The sequence below is a fragment of the Parasteatoda tepidariorum genome, chromosome 2, assembly GCF_043381705.1.
Source record: "Parasteatoda tepidariorum isolate YZ-2023 chromosome 2, CAS_Ptep_4.0, whole genome shotgun sequence".
Taxonomy (NCBI): domain Eukaryota; kingdom Metazoa; phylum Arthropoda; class Arachnida; order Araneae; family Theridiidae; genus Parasteatoda; species Parasteatoda tepidariorum.
The window spans coordinates 63564327-63577629 of record NC_092205.1 but is presented as its reverse complement, the minus strand read 5'-3'; positions in this window follow the sequence as shown (position 1 = coordinate 63577629).

Below are 13303 nucleotides of genomic sequence, written 5' to 3'. Positions count from 1 at the left end.
GTATTTTAAATTTATTTTATTACCGTCGTTAAACAAGCTACCCAATTTTTTGAGTTTGCGACTGTTAATATTCAACTCCTTTGCCTTGTAATTTTGAATACAATCTAGAAAACAACAGAACTCCTGGTTCAGGTATTGGAAGAAATTTACCTCTTTGGAGTACTTTTTGATGGAACTAACCCACATTTCAGTTACCCACATTGGTGAGGAAAACAGCGAAAACCTCCAATGTTTAGCCTGACGGTAAGAGGAATCTAATCCATCATACGTCTACCACTGAGGATATTTTCGTCAGCATTATGGTTGATAAGAGCCCGGTGCGGAATTGATATCGACCAGCCATCGATAGGATTCAAACACGTTTATCCTAATTGGATGGCTTGTGACCTCATCATCATCCCCTGAGCCACCACTACTGAAAAGGTATGGCAATGGCATTCTGTGTTACCAGATAGTCACCCTCCCAACTACCATCCGAGGGCCGGGATAGCCTGGTTATAGGGTACTGGGTCTATGTCCATAAGGTGATGGGTTTGATCCCCGCTGGCCGAAGACTCCCCTTGTAGTAAATGGTGACTGATGCACGCTAAATCTGTAGAGTCACAAAGTCCTCCATGTTTCCATAACAAATCATATCTCTGGGCGTACTCATCAAGGAGTTTCCTTGTCTCCAGGATTGGTTTTAAGGCTACGGAGTTGAACATTAGCAGTCATGTACCCAAAAATTGGGTCGCTGTATGACGGTTATAAAAAAAGAGTACTATCCGAGACCGATGATGCTTGACTTCGGAGATAGGACGATAACCGGTCTTTTCATCATGGTATTGAATGAGTATGCTTTAATATTAAAGCGCTGTTCCTTCACATTTTTATTTAAAATTTATTATCAAAATAAATATTGCTTTTCAACTTCTGAAAATTTCAAAACGGTTATTAAATATATTTAAATTATGAGATGTTTGCATGATAAGGTAATATTCGTATCATACGATTATTTTACTTCAGAGAGATACTTAGAACTGAAGTTACAACACTTTCAGTTCTAAGTCTTTAATCTTAAATAATAATCAAAATAAAAACTTAATAACAGGGAACAATATCAAACAGGGTAGATAAATACCGTTCAAAAAAAGTATAACTAAGTATTTATTTCTAAACACCGTCATAAATTTTAATAATTTTATGTTGATGGGGAAAAAATGTTGTCAATAAAGTGCGTATATTTGGGTTCACAAATAAATATTTACGCGAGGGAAAAAAAAAACTTTATATAAATCTCTCAAATTACTGGAGAAAAAAGAGTGAGGAAAAACATCAAAACCAATTTATTGCCTGATAAAAACTTTTTCAGTTCCACTTTCTTCACTAGTGATTCTTCAGATCTCAGTATCGTATTTTTTTCACGTTTGAATATTAATTTGTGAAATCCAGTATGCAATACTATTTTTAACTTCATTTTGGACAGATTCTAAATACATATATTAAGAGCTATTTTTACAGAGTACCCTTCACGGAGAAGATAGTTCTGGTAAAACTACTATACTGTACGGTAATGATATTTCAGGTAAAAAAAGCAACCAATAATTTTGTAAATAAAATCCAAAATACACGGTATTTAAACTATTAATTTGATGATATTTTCGTTCATATGGTAACGGTATACCGGAAATTCTGGTTTTCTAAATTATCATTTTTATTGCCACACATTTAGTAAAAAAAAACTCAAAATTATATATTTAACTAACTAAATGGGTTTTATGTCACACTTTAAGATATTATGATAAAATTACCAAATTTTTTCAAAATTAATACCAAACTTTGATAAAAATTGCCGAACTTTTTGGTGTTCCCATAGAGCTAGAAGTATGGTAAATATTACCATATTCTGATAGTTTTTACCTTACTTTTTTCAGTGTTTGTATAAAATAAACTTATTAGTTTATTAATAACTGGATATTGTATTTATTAATTCAAAATGTGACTTTAATGATTTAACTTTTATTGAATTCATATTAATAATAAGCGTCATGTTTGTTTAATAAACTATTTATGCTTTTTTAAAAATTTCTCTTTAGAAATTATGAACACACCAAACGTGTCAGCCAAGTCTTTCATATAGCAAAAATTTATACAAAATAATATTAATATTATTTGCTAAAAATATAAAAGTAAGTTATTATTTCAGTTTTTCTTTAAAACCAGCTTTAATAAAACGGAACAGACAACAATTTTATAACTGGAACCAGACAAATGATATAATGGACATCAATACTAAATTTTATGTTCAATAAAAATAATTAAATTAAAAAAAACACCTATCGTAATATAAAAGAAATTATTGTGTTATAGTAGTACCTTAACTGCCTATTAAAATGTTATGTCTTTTTTAGAGAACTTCAATTTTGTAAGATGATATTAGATGTTTCGAATTTCCTTAGAGAGAAATGATTTGTTAGGTTATTTTCCATTTGTATGAAAAGTAACGCATGTTCACATATTTTTTTTCGTAAAATTATACCTCGATTTTCAAATATTTTCTTTCACAAAATCATTTTTTCAGCTTCTTCCGAAAATAAGTACTTAAGAAATTATTCCATTAGATTATTTTCTAATTGTTCTGAAAGTAAAGCATTTTCTCTTGAGTTTCTTCCGAAAATAAACAACCAAGAAATTATTTGTTTCGAGTATTTTCTAATTGTTCTGAAAGTAAAGCAATCTCACCTATTTTTTTTCTTCGAAATCCATTCTTTGATCTTCTCCGAATTTATTTGTTTATTTTATTTTCTAATTGTTCTGAAAGTAAAGTATTCTTTATTGAGTTTCTTCAGAAAATAAACAATCAAGAAATTATTTGTTTATGTTATTTTCTAATTGTTCTGAAAGCAAAGCAACCTCACCTATTTTTTTTCCTTCGAAATCCATTATTTGATCTTCTTCCGAAATTATTTGTTTAGTTGTTTAGGAAATTTTCTAATTGTTCTAAAAGTAAACCATCTTCTCATACTTTCTTTTCGTAAATCCATTCTTTGATCTTCTTTCGCAAATAACGTTTAAAAAATTATTTATTTTCGTTATTCTCTAATTGTTCTGAAAGTAAAGACAACCTCACTTCTTCTCTTTTCGTAAATCCATTCTTTGATCTTCCGAAAATTAACGTTTAAGGAATTATTTGTGTAGGGTATTTTCTAATTGTTCTGAAAGCAAAGCAACCTCACCTATTTTTTTCTTCTTCGAAATCCATTATTTGATCTTCTTCCAAAATTATTTGTTTAGTTGTTTAGGAAATTTTCTAATTGTTCTGAAAGTAAACCATCTTCTCATACTTTCTTTTCGTAAATTCATTCTTTGATCTTCCGAAAATTAACGTTTAAGAAATTATTTGTTTCGAGTATTTTCTAATTGTTCTAAAAGTAAAGTAAACTCACATACTTTCTTTCATAAAACCATTATTTGAACTTCTTACGAAAATAACTGTTTAAGAAATTTTATTTTTACGTTAATTTCTAATTGTTCGTAAAGAAAAAATCTTTTGGCGTATTTTCGTTTTGCTAAATCCCAGTTGAGCACTTTATAAAATCAAATACTGGCTACTCTACTGGTTTTTTTGTAAAAAAAATAAATAAAATAAAAATCAGCAACTTTAGCGGCAGAATAATTTTTTTTTTCAAAACACTTAGCAAATAATATTACTAGGACAAGTTTTTTTAAAATTTTTATTACTAGGCATAAGAAACCATTAGAAAATGCTTTGTTTTCTCTCAGCTCATCATGTTGGTTTTAGAATTTTTTTTTCTTAAATGATATTGAAGTAAACGCTTTACAAACTAAAAGCTATATGATGTCGAAGATATTTAAACTGATATATTGTTCAAATATTGACAGATTTTATCAGTAGATGTTAATGTCGACTAGAATTTCATTTTTTATTATTTTATTTCTGATATATTTTATTATACCAAACTCTTTATTTAAAAGGTAAAAAATATTGACTTCTTAGGTAACTATTAATTTTTTTAAGTGAATCGTTAAAGATGCACATTGAATAAAAAAAACAATAATTCATATAAATATTTTAATATCTTAATATTTTTGTTTGAATTGTAAAAAACTACTAATAATAATAAAGCAGAAACAATAAACATTTAATTCCTTTAAACATAAAAAATTATTTAATTTTAATTCAAATTTCTTAAATATGTTTATAATTTTAATCTAAATCTAAGTAATATTATTGTCAAAGTCACAGAGTAACTTTTAATAAAATAAAGTAAGAATTCGTTAGTGTAACTTGGAATGTTTCTATAATAGTATTCAAACCAAATTATTTTTTGCTAGGTTAGTAAAGCAATAAAATAAACTCGCTATATTTTTTCAAGAATCCATGACAGTCGACCACATTCTTATCCAGTGCACTAACTACAGACAAATCAGATAAAAAAATTTCTCAGGTTTTGCATCCAAGAAAATATTTATTCAAATACAAAAATAATCGTGTATGTTGCTCTTTTTTATTTCATTTTTTTTGTATTTCGTGAATATAATTCTTCGATTTAACTTTTTGAAACCACTCATTTTGGACGAAAATATTTACACTCACACATTTGTAAATTTAAAATTTAAAATGTAAATAGCTATTGTCTGGTGGTAGCAACAGACTAACCTCAATTTTGGCATTGAACATTTTGTGTGCTACTATGTAAGTTTTAATACCAACCTTTTCAAAGTTTTGTATTTTAACAATTAGATATCTGCTGCACATTAATTGTTTAATACATGGGTGCACATTGTAACCCAAATTTTTTAATATGCAATTAAATATTTTTAAAAATCTACTTCTTATTTTAATTTGTAATTCAATACTTTTGTTTTGCGCAACTTGGTAAAAATCTAACAGTAATATTTAATGTTCCTTCAAACATACATAAAATTTTGCTAAAGTTGCGGCCGCCATTTGATTTGCGTTTTTAATTGTGGCCCCCGGCCTCATGTAAGTTGGAAACCCCTGTTATATACTGTTAAAAATTCCGAAACAAATTACGGTATTATGTTCTGGAACTTTAGTTGCACATTACCCAAACAAAATCATTTTACCGCAAAATAAAACAAAAATTACCGTAAAATCTATTTTACCGTAAAATATATTTTATCGAAAAATATTATACCATAATTTTTACAGAAATGTTTATTTAATTAGAGCGATTCTGTAATTTTACGGTATATCAGACTTTTTGTTCCGTAACACGTTTCGTAAAAATGGATTTTACGGTAAAAAGTACCGGCACTCCGTAAAAGTGCCGTTAGTTTTTACTGTTGTTTGATTCTGATTTTTTTTACAATGGGAATTTACAATAGGAATTCTTTAAAAAAAATAGAACATTGAATAGACTGTAAAAAACTCCGGTAAAAAGTATTGTCAACCTGAGTGCCGATACTTTATACCGTAAAATTTATATTTACCATAAAGCTTTTCGGAGAAAAAAAAATCTCATATACCGTAATTTTTATACAGTAATATTTACAGTAAAATCACTGACTTACTGTAATTTAATAAATATCACAGTAAAAATTACGGTATAAAGTTTAACGGTATATATGGATTTCAACATAAAATGGATTTTACGGATGCTGCACTTAGGGTACCGTTTAATAGTTTTTACAGTTTTTGGTATAAATGGTACAAGTTTGGACAAGTAAACAGGGTATGACAATCTCAGAACAAAAACATATTCGAAATTTAAAAAATCACGAATTAAAATTTCTTAATGTCGCTACTTATAATTTATTACTACCTATCATTCCAAGTAATGAAATATATCCTGTAGTTTCGAATCAATCAAGTTATTATGATAGTTAAAATAGGAGCATATCATAAATACCTTTATCATAAATACTTTTTTTAAATAAGCACAGCATTTTTAATATTTTTTTCAATCAATATCTGAAAACGTCATCTCATTCTAATTATTTCTTTTCATGAAATAATTTTTAATAAATAAATAATTCTCTTGAATATTGCTAATTTATTAATGAAATTATCACCTGATCAAATCAATATTGTTTTGTTTACAAAAAGTTTATAATAATAAAATAATCTTAATTTAAAAAAAAAAATCAAAAATGCATTTCATTCTAAAAATGCTAGAAAAATTTTGGAATTATTGTAAAATTTAGTTCTTCCAGTACTTTTTTTATTTTCACTGTGGAAAGTATTGGAAAGGTTATGCTAAGGGTAACTAAATGCGCTATAGGGGTTCCGTAAACACATTAATTAAGTTTAAAATGTGCCAGCGCCGTGGAGGCTGAGTTGAAGGTGCCCCTCCCGTGCTCTTCCTACCTTTTGCACTTTAAGGTGCCAATTACTGGTGAGTGACCAGTCCGACGATGTTTGATACTTATTTATATAGCCCAGGGAAATGAAGGGTTGACTTCCATAATTAGTAGTGTAAAAATGAAATTACAATGGGGCTTGTGCCTGTCTAGAAAAGATTAGGAACCTATAATTTAAGCGAGGTTATGCGTTGATCTAAAAAAATTGTTATATTTTTTCTGTAAAAAAATATTTGAAGATAGTTATTTTCGGATAGGTCAGAAGCTTTGGAGTGACCTATTCTTCTCCTTTTTTATATATATCCTAAAACATAATGTTTTTTTATTTTCAATTGTACACCTGTTCCTGTGTTGTTGGCCTTAGTCTTCCACATAACTACTGAAAAAAAACAAACACATTTCGTAAAATTCTCCAGTTTTGGTTGCATTTTAATTTATTTTTATGCTATGAAAATCAAGTCAAGCTCATATTACTTATAAACAGGGCTAGGATGTTGATGATCTAAAAATTCTTAAAAAAAATAATAATAAGATATAAAAAAAAGTCTTTAAAGCCTATAAAAATTGACCTTTAAATGAATTGTAATATTCATTAAATTTGACACATCGTTTTAGAAGGAAGAAGTTAAACTTCGTAATCTGCGACGTTAATTGTAGAAGAATCAGCAGCCGTAGAAGGATCACTAGTTCTATTCAACGACTCTTTTTCCTGCTCCTCTCGCTTTCGTGCTCTGTAATAACGGTAATATTGTGCATTTTTCCCTCGTGGACCTTTTGAACCAGTGGAAGTGCTTGTGGTTGCCTCATCGTCGCGCCATGGAAAATGTATTTGTATTAATAATTTATGTGAATGTGTCATAATGTAATTTCAAAAGAGAAAACCTAACAATCAATTGATATTCACAAGGGACGTACCTTGACATAGCCTTAAATCCGTCGCTTTGTCCGTGGGATAGTTTTCACTCATTTTTTACAATTGTTATCCACTAAATTTGAAAATAAAAAATACTATCCTATTAAATTATATGTGTATCGAATCAAACTAAAAAATATTTATAGAAAAACAATACTTTTATGACTTTTATTATTTTTATGCTAGTGAGAACCAAAACAATATGGAAATGAATGAGGGAAAACGTGATTTCCCGGCCAATAAAAATGTAGCGTTAAACGTTTAACGCAACCTTGCTGGAAGTCACATAAAAAGTATAACTTCAAAAAAAAAATAAAAAAATAAATAAATAAATAGATAAATAAATTAATAAATAAATAAAGCGAAGTAATCTGAATAACTTTTGGTTTAATGATCTGAATAACTTTTGATTTCTCACATTTTAGGAACTCAATCTTAATAGCTCAAGGGGTTGACCTAAAATACGCTAATTAATAAGTGCAGACGATATTTTATATTTATTCGACCGATTTCGCTCAAATTTTGTATTTTTCTTTACAAAATTACATTTTATAAAATGATGCAATAAAATGTATACCTTACAACCCAAGATTTTTCCTACCATTCTTAAATAAAATATCAACTGTGTTTCATTGTTTTACGAGTGTTAAAACTGAAATTATGAGGAATGTTTTAAAAATGTTTAACTGAATATGTTCGTACACCTAATACTAGCTTATTTTAAACATAAATAGTGATTGATTTAATGACTGATAAAATGTAAGATAAAATTCTTAAAATTATATGGAATGCAAAGTAAATTAAACTAACTCAAGGAAAAGGGTATAAAAAATATTGAAACATTATTTCATTATTTGAAAATTTTCCTTAACAATGGATACTGATAAGAATAAATAAACAAACCAGTTTATAAATTATTATTCGAAATCAATCAGCTGTGCTATATCTAATATGACCTTGAAAGAAATGCGAAACATTGAATCTTTTTTTCTTTTCTTTTTCTTTCCACTAAAGGCTTTAAAATCACACAATAGTGTAGGATCACTATCAGATAATAATAAATCGCGTTGCATAAAAATTTTCTTAATAAAATGTTTTCTTATTAAGGGACAAACAAATAATTCAGTATTACAATCAGATGATTTTACCTTCACTGTAAACTATTTCTGTTAAAAAACATAATTATTCTGTAACATTCTAACTGAAAATTTCTGTTCTCTAAAATTACAGAAATTTACTATTAAGTTAATCTGTTAAAAGAGAGATTTTTTTTTTCTAAACGAATGAAATCTGTAACCATTGACAATGATTGTATTTGTTGAGTACAGATTTTTTCAGTTTCAAATAGGAAAAACTCAAGTATCAAAGCGGCAACAAATAATTTGATACATAGAAACAGATAACGACAGTCTTGTATTTTGGTCAAGAAGTTGGATTCATACCAGGAAGGTTCCGGGCTCGAACCCCCGATTCGGGATACTTGCAAAAGAAATAAAAAATTAAAAATTCTTCCACAATTCCTTAAAACGTAAACGTTTTCGGTGTCTCAAAAATCACACAAAAAATGCAATAATTAGAAAAAAACCAATCAAATTTTAAAAATCTGGTTCACTAAAAAACCAGAGGGCATAAAGTTTCTTCATGCCAAATTTCTCCGCCGTACCTTGACCTAGAGTGCGTATAGATACTGCTGTGTACAGATATTTTCTATTTTGTTTTATTATAGGAAATCGACCTGTTTTTTCCGTAGCATATGGATTATCCAGAGGGGAAAGAAATAACTTCCATGCCTATATTATATATATTTCAAACATAAATTTTCGAAAAAGAACGGAAACATTGTTAATTGTAATACAGTAAGACAATAACGTTTCAAGTAGCAATCTTAGGCTTTATTTCAGAGCTGTGAACAAATTAGTCACAAAATTTCTTATGAATCGAAAATCAAAAACTGATATTTTGTTCAATTCCTTACACAAGGGTTTTTTAAGGATTCATGACTAAAGGACCAAACAGAAAACAAGCCTGGTGACTAGGATGGCCATTCTTTTGTCATACGAAAATCTAGTAAATTTTTCTTACACCATTCGCTTGAGTGTATTCTGCTCTGGTTTACTTGGTTCACTGGTTCATTTCGAACCACTTGATTTGCTTTTGGTATCCAAAGAAATGAGACCTTTTGTGACAAAGAAACCATGATATCGTTCAAAATTACTTTATAATAAGTTATAAAAAAAATAGAATTTTAAAATGAATAATAAGTTTTTTTTTCCATTTCATAAAACTGTTCAAATAGAATGGAATGAAACTTTATTTTTCTTTAATACCCATCGGGGAAAGCATTTTATGTCATTTCAATATAAACCATATGTATACAGGGTGATTCTAAAAAGATGGGAAAAATTTTGGGAAGTGATTGTACACACCCAGACAAACAATTTTTATTGAAGAATGCATGGTCGAAAACAAAACCCAAAACCGCTAGAGGGCGTCAAAGTTTATGTTCTTATATGAGGCAAAAACACACAAAGAACGATGAAGTTAAGTTATAAAAGCAAATTTAATGGCATGTAATTACAATAAATGTTCAAAACAGTGGCCGGCAGCGGCTATGCTGATACAACGGCGAAGAAAAGATAGGCGAACTTTCCCTGCAGCGGCTGAAAGCTTCGCGACAAATAACGTAGCGCAGTAACTCGCAATAGGAATTGAGCTTTCTCGTTTGCATGAAAAAACTTTCCAAATGCGCCGGCACCTTTGCGTTTTGTTTTCGACCATGCATTCTTTCATAAAAATTGTTTGTCTGGGTGTGTACTACCACTTCCTAAAATTTTCCTGTATATATATTTTTCAGTTTTTTTTTGTTTTGTTTATTGCTTAAAATGATTGACGGCGCTCAGTTAAATTTTAATTACAATTTACTTTTATAACGTTACAAATTAATTTATTTTAATTTAAAAAAATCAATTAAGTGATCCAGTTAAATTAATTAAGAATTACAATTTATTAATGTCTCTTTTAATTGAAGAGTTTAATTTTAAGATCGCAGCATTTCCTTGAAAAAAAAACTGACTGCTGCGTGCAGCGTTTAGGGTTTTAAAAGATGAATATTATAGATAAATATTTACAGGTATTTTATTTATTCATTTCATATTAAACAAAGAAATAATCTAAATGAATGATTTAGCAATATTTATCGATTCAAAATCACAAAATGTTTTTGCAAAGATATGACTGATAAAAATTCTTGTAAGTAGTGGAGAAAAAAAGAGGAAATAACTGAATTCAAGTATAACTCAAAACGCAATAACGCATATTATATCATCGCATTCGTACATTTAGATGTTTCTACCATTACGTTTTACAAAGTAAAGACAGAATGCTTTATGTATATCTAAATTTCTTTGTAAGACATTACTGCAAAAATGGCATAAAAATCTGTAATTACGTACTAATTTTAGTTTTAAATAATTCTTTATGTAAAATTTAGTTTTCATGATCATCGAATTAGAGATTTGGAATAAATGCTAAGAAAATTGACATTTCCCTCAAATATTTTATTATTATGTATGAATTACGCGTTATCGTGAATTAAATAATTTGGTTTACATTAATAATTGTGTTCATTAAGCTAAAAAATATTCTATTGAACGAATTTTAAAATAAAGCAGCCATTTTCTTTCGCATTTCCCCCCCTCAGATAACGACGAAAAGACATATTTTTAAAACTTGCTCGATTATACGTAATACATATAATACTTCTTATTTTTATTATTTTGTTGATAAGTACTATTTTGGTTGTACAATTATAAAAAATGAGTAATTAGAGGTGAATAATATAAGGTTAACTCCAGGCAATATTTAAGGTTAATATACGAACTTCTTCTTCAGCACGACAGCCCCTTACAGGCCTTGGCTGCCTCAACCACGCGTAGCTTCCAACGCCTCCTATCCATGGCGACTTTTCTCCAGTTGTTAATCTTTATTACTTTGAGATCTTTAGTAGTGTCATCCAGCCATCTAGTTGGAAGTCTTCCTCTGGCCCGAGATCCAGAAGGATTTTTAAAGGTGGCGATTCGTACTGCGTTGTTTTCTGGACCTCTCCAGATATGGCCAATCCATCTTAATCTATTGCCTCGGATGACCGGCATTATCTGGGGCTGTCCATAGAGTCTATATAATTCAAAGTTGTATCTGATTCGCCAACTGCCTCTTTCCTGTACTGGGCCAAAAATATTTCTAAGGATTTTCCTTTCAAAAACACCAAGAGTACGCTGAGTGTCTGCGTTTAGTGTCCATGTTTTACTTACATAGAGCAATACAGGTAGAATAAGAGTCTTATAAATTTTAATTTTGGTTTTTCGACTGATTAGGCTTGATCTTAATTGCTTTCTTAGTCCAAAGAAACACTTGTTTGCCATTTTAATTCGGTTGTCTACTTCTGTTTTCATGCTGTTTTGGTCATTGATCATTGTTCCAAGGTATTTGAATTCATTAACCTTTTCAAAGGTGTAACAATTTATGAATAAAGGATCGTGATTTACAGTTGTGGCTGGAGATTCCATAAATTTAGTTTTATTTTCGTTGATGGTAAGGCCCAGCCATTGTGGCAGAAGTTACGAACGATATATACGAACTTAATTAGTTTAATATACAAACCTCACTGCACGATTAACTGATCTCCTATATTTGCTTAAATTGCTGGTAAAATTCATTGCGAATCAAATTATTAAGTTAAAAATTAAGCGTAAAATTTATTATCACTTTAAATACCCAAAATGACTAACTATAAGTAACTAAACTAAGTAACTCTAAGTAACCTTATAAGTAAATAAAATTTATTAACGAAATAACTAACTAAGCAAACAAAAAAATAAAAACAAAACTAACATAATGTTGAGAAAGTTCGAAAAAGAGACGACTTTGATATATCTAGGTACAAAAGTCTTTTCATTTCATTTGGTCGCAAATAAAAATTATAAGGAAAAATAAAAAAAATTCTTAGTTATTAAACAGTTTACAATTTTTAGAATAATTGTACATGATGCAATATAGCATCTTTGGCTATATTTTCATTTTCCGAAAAAGAACACAACAGAAAGAGAGTTTTTTAAATATGTATTTATGGCATTGGCTGATATGATCTAACAGATATCGACGAACAATAACGCCAAATACATAAGATACGATGTGTGTACTATGATAAGATACGTGTTGTATTTATCATTTTGCAACCTTTAACCCAACTTAGTTGCGCCATTGAAAAGTATTATTACGCCATATTTTGCTATTTCATTTACGAATCAATTTATCTCTGTTTTTAATACTGTGTTTTTTAAATTGAAATGTACTAAAGTGAAACAACTTTATTAAAATTGTTAGCTCCTGAAAAAGTTTCATATTTTTTTTTCTTTTGAAGAAAAAACATAATTGCCACTTATGGAAAAATTGTCCTCGTTTACGAAAAAAAAAAAAAAAAAAAAAAAAACATCTAGCGCTATTAAGAGAAAATAAAGCATTTCTTTTGGTTTTAGTTGGCATAGTACGGTGGTAGATTTTCGTGATTTTCCTTTTCAAGTAACACAAACGGTGGTACATTAAAAAGTCCCCCTCCCAATGAGAGATAGAAGAATTTTGTTGTCTTCTGGATTAAATTCAAAATTGCAAAGCTACAGAGTTAAATATTGATAGCCATAACTCTGATATGAAAAGGCTTGGTTCAGAATATTAAAAATGTCTTTGCGTTATATTGCATAGCCCTCATTATTATAGAAAAACAAAATGTGTTTTTTTTTTTTAAAACTTTTTTTTCTTTCTCTATTTTATCACATATTTCTGCGAATTTAGACACGTTAATAAATTTCATACGTTATCTTCATTTAAATTTAATTTCTTTTCCCACTCTAATTTGATTAAAATTATCTAAATTATCGCCGTGGTTATTCGGTAGAAAATATGTTATTTACTGTATTTTAACCACTTCTTGATTATGATATTTCAAAGATATTATCAAAAATATTTAAAAATTCTCATAAATTTTTTTTTCTGAAACTTAAATTTTTC